The 3,805-nt window shown below is 39.2% G+C and overlaps 1 long non-coding RNA gene across 1 annotated transcript; it reads right to left on the bottom strand.

The window, feature by feature from the left end:
* Positions 1-417: 417 nt before the first annotated feature.
* On the bottom strand, positions 418-3,442 carry LOC133707235 (uncharacterized). The gene is made up of 3 exons (XR_009845016.1): positions 2,936-3,442; positions 2,185-2,260; positions 418-1,578 (listed from the first exon to the last, which is right to left on the bottom strand). It is a non-coding gene; the product is annotated as an uncharacterized LOC133707235 (long non-coding RNA).
* Between the last annotated feature and the right edge of the window lie 363 nt (positions 3,443-3,805).

Below are 3,805 nucleotides of genomic sequence, written 5' to 3'. Positions count from 1 at the left end.
TCCATATCACATAGTAATTCACTTGAACCACTATGGATACCTAACAAAGTCACTAAAATCAATATCCGAAATTGCGTTTAACTATATCACCTAAAATCAATCACCAAAGGCACACACTCTCATCCAACATCATTCACAAGAACTGATTCTAACTCTCCCAATTAATTACACCAAAATCAACTCCATTGCAAAACTTTAAGTGTCCCGCCTACTTAAACTTAAAACACACAACAACTTCAAATTCACTGCAGCCCATCTCCATACTACGATCCAAAACTTAAGAAAACTAGTTCACCACACAAAGGCCACAAAATTCAATTTCATTCACTTGAACAAAACTATATTCACAAGTCACGGTCAGGTCATCAACCCATGGTGTCCAAATGAATAAATTTCAAATCCAGTTTTCCTTGTGAATCGTAACGTATCGTTCCAAAATGATGCAAGCAACATCAACCACGTATATAAGACACATCTCGCGAACTCAATTCAAATTCAGAATCACCAAAACTACTACTAATTCCAATTCTACCAACAATCTTGATTCTGAAGGAATTATAGTACTCAACGACAACCCAAAACAATGGTCTCTCATCTCTAACCATCGAGCACAAAATAAAATTCTTGTCTCGCACCTTAAACCCTGCTTAACAACTTACAAGCACAAGGAAGAAGTAACCGCAATAATTCCTTCCCTAACCGCAACACTACTCACAACTCCACATGAGTCAAGAATCTATTCAAGAACATTAGTATATCCAACTTAAAAAGGCAAAATTACCATCGATTAATACTCGTATCCACATTACAGACGAGCATAGGTCCACACCATGCCTTCAACCAAACACTTCAACAATCAAAAGAACCTCATTTCCATAAAACAATCCTCGTTGACTTAACAGAGTTGAATCAAGAGGTTCCTATTCCTCAAGGATTGTAACTCGCGGCCACTGAACTTATTCCCATACGAACCTACAAGACAACTGTAAGGTTCTAAGTACAACCCCTTCGAATATCCATCACCTAAGGAGTATAGTATGCTTGGCTAATACATGTATAACACTTAAAACACAGTATAAGTCAAATACAAATTCATATTAACCAAGTCAATACTATAGGGAAGGTATTCACGTTCCCTAAACGACCTAGCGGCCTAAACAACTCCCAACACTCACGCATACCCAATGACTTAGCCAATACCGAAGAGCACACGATGGGGATCCGCTGCAGACGGGCCATCACTCGGAAGGTATTGACACATCACCAAATATGCACCTTACGCTCTGATACCAAACTGTCACGCCCCGAATTTTGAATAAAGGATTCAAAGTCCGAAACATGATTAACATCAATACAAATAACGTCCTGAATTTTTTTCTCACAAACAACCACACTTCACACCTCTCAATAATACAAAAACCAATCTTCAATTTACTTATTACATCACACTCTCACACTTAATTTACAATACTCAAAAGAGCATAACAAACCTCACAATATAAATCCAGATTTACCCAATGCAATTTCTCTAAGCAGCTCGATCACCTTCCCGATTCACCTGACCTGTAGGATTACCCGCTACACCGTTTGAATAGTGTACCGGGATTGCAACAATACAAACCCGGTAAGCTTTTTGCAAAGCTCGTATGAGTAAATGAAAGGATTGCACGATTTAAAGTAACCAAATCAACTCAAGCATTTTCTTTGCATAATAATTGAAGTGTACAACGTCACTTCAAGCATCAATCAACTCACTTAACTCCTCATTTAATTCTCCTCAACGACTCAACTATCGCACTTTACTCAAATACTCTTTATCATAGACAACACAACATCTAAGATAAATCACATATTCCAAATGGTAATGCTCAAAATATAACTCAGTAAATCACATCAATACTTCACTCGATGTCACACCATCCAATATATATTCCACGTAAATATATATATACGTAGTCACCCACACAAGAGTGACCACTAATACCAACTATAGTTCACATGCAATAAAATCTAGAAATTCATTTTTATAGTTTAAATACATTTTACTTACCTATGGACCGTAGTCGATCAAGTCCATATAATTTAAAACAAATATTTATTTTCATAAAACAATTTCCACAATTTCCCAATTAAATAAAATCACCGAATTTCGGTTCATGAATGAACCATGTGCGATTTACTCACCTCGATATTCCCGCTGCGTCTTCAATTTAACACAATACACACCGAAATCATTCACCCAAGGGAGACCGTCAATCACCTAATCACACATGACCTTATTTTAGCCAATAACTCAAAAACATACTCAAACGACAATCCAACGGTCGGATCGAAATTAAATGATGATCCAACGGTCGGATCCTCACGGATCGCCTTTAGGATCACCCTCCAAAAATCATCACGAAGATCCAACGGTCGGATCTTCCTGAATCGTCCTTACTAACATCTTCACAAATTTATACAAAAATCCGACGGACGGATTCTCACGAATCGCCTCCCTAATCACTGTTTCTCAATTATATGAAGATCCAACGGTCGGATCTTCGCCCGTGACCACACAAAGTCATCGGGACAGTCATACGATCAACATATCAAATCTACCATTCCATCAGACGGTCTGATCTTCACAGATCACAAATCGAACGATCGAAATCGATCGAAACTTAAAAATTCATAACTTAATCATACGATATCCAAAAATTATGAATTATATATGCAAACGATCGTATCGACACGTAGAACACAAAAATGGACAGAAACTGTCCTTGGGGTGGCCGGAGGTCGCCGGAAACCACCATCACAGTGGCGGCACCGCCACCCATCCAAAGTCAAAATTAGACAAAACTCCCAACATGAAAGTTCTTCATGTTAACTCGAATTGAAACTTTCATAACTACACCAAAGTCAGATTATGAGCCAAAAAGTAGAATTTTACCTCGCAAGTTTTGAAACCCGAAGAACCCTAGTTTCCCAATCTTCAAAATTCGAGCTCCACAGGTGAAATCGTTGCAAGCCGCTTGGAGGGAAGCATCTACGGCCTCTGGGCTAGAAAAGCCCTCAAAGAACTCGAGCTATGGTGGCCGGAATTGGGAGAACCAAGGTCGGCGATTTTGGGCGTTTTTAGCTCGGCGGAGCAACTTCCCGGGGTTGCAACGGCCTCCACAGTGCTTCCCATGATAAAAGGCTTCCACAGACGTGTAGGTGGGAGTGTGGTGAACAAAACCCACTCAACAATTCGACCTATTGTGGACGGAGGAGGAAGAATGAAGGAGGCGAAATGGCTACAGTAGCCGAGCTCGGGAGAGAAAAATCTGCAGACAATTTCCATTTTCGGGATTTTTTGCTATTTATAGAAATTTCCCCAAATTTCAATTGATCATAACTTTCTCATACGAACTCCGATTTTTGCGTTCCACATATGCACGAGATCGTATCGACGAGCTCTACAACTTTCATGAAGGAAGTTTTCCTAAATTCCTAATGTATAAAAAGTCAACTCCTTTGACCCCCCCTAAAACGTTCAGTTTTTCGAAATAAAATCGTTCGAACTAATTCCACACTCCTCCAAGCTTCGTACTCGTGTCCACGACCACGAAATCATTTCCAAAACGTCATCGGAAATTAACTTGAATTTTTTTTCGGGTATTACAATTCTTCCTTTTTTTTTTTTAAAGAAGGCAAAGCCAATATATTGATCAAAAGCCAGAATTGCCCTTACATACCCTTCCGCTGCCATCTAAGACAGACAAGAAGATGTGTTAGTACCCACAGTGGTACATAGAAACTAGGTCACTCATTTGACATT

This window comes from Rosa rugosa, chromosome 4, assembly GCF_958449725.1.
Source record: "Rosa rugosa chromosome 4, drRosRugo1.1, whole genome shotgun sequence".
Taxonomy (NCBI): Eukaryota; Viridiplantae; Streptophyta; class Magnoliopsida; order Rosales; family Rosaceae; genus Rosa; species Rosa rugosa.
Note: the sequence above shows the minus strand (reverse complement) of the source record. Positions and strands in the feature narration are given on the sequence as shown.